Here is a 270-nt window from a genome sequence, read left to right as displayed (position 1 = left end):
CATATATGTGGAACCTAGAAAAATGGTACAGTTGAACTGGTTTGCAGGGCAGAAATAGAGACACAGATGTAGAGAACAAATGTATGGACACCAAGGGGGGAAAGTGGCATGGGGGAGTGGTGGTGGTGGGATGAATTGGGAGATTGGGATTGACATATATACACTAATATATATAATACGAATAACTAATAAGAATCTGCTATATAAAGAAATAAATAAAATTTAAAAAAAATACTTTGTGGGTTAAACAAAAATGTTTGAGGGGTTGAA

Source organism: Physeter macrocephalus, chromosome 3, assembly GCF_002837175.3.
Source record: "Physeter macrocephalus isolate SW-GA chromosome 3, ASM283717v5, whole genome shotgun sequence".
Taxonomy (NCBI): Eukaryota; Metazoa; Chordata; class Mammalia; order Artiodactyla; family Physeteridae; genus Physeter; species Physeter macrocephalus.
Note: the sequence above shows the minus strand (reverse complement) of the source record.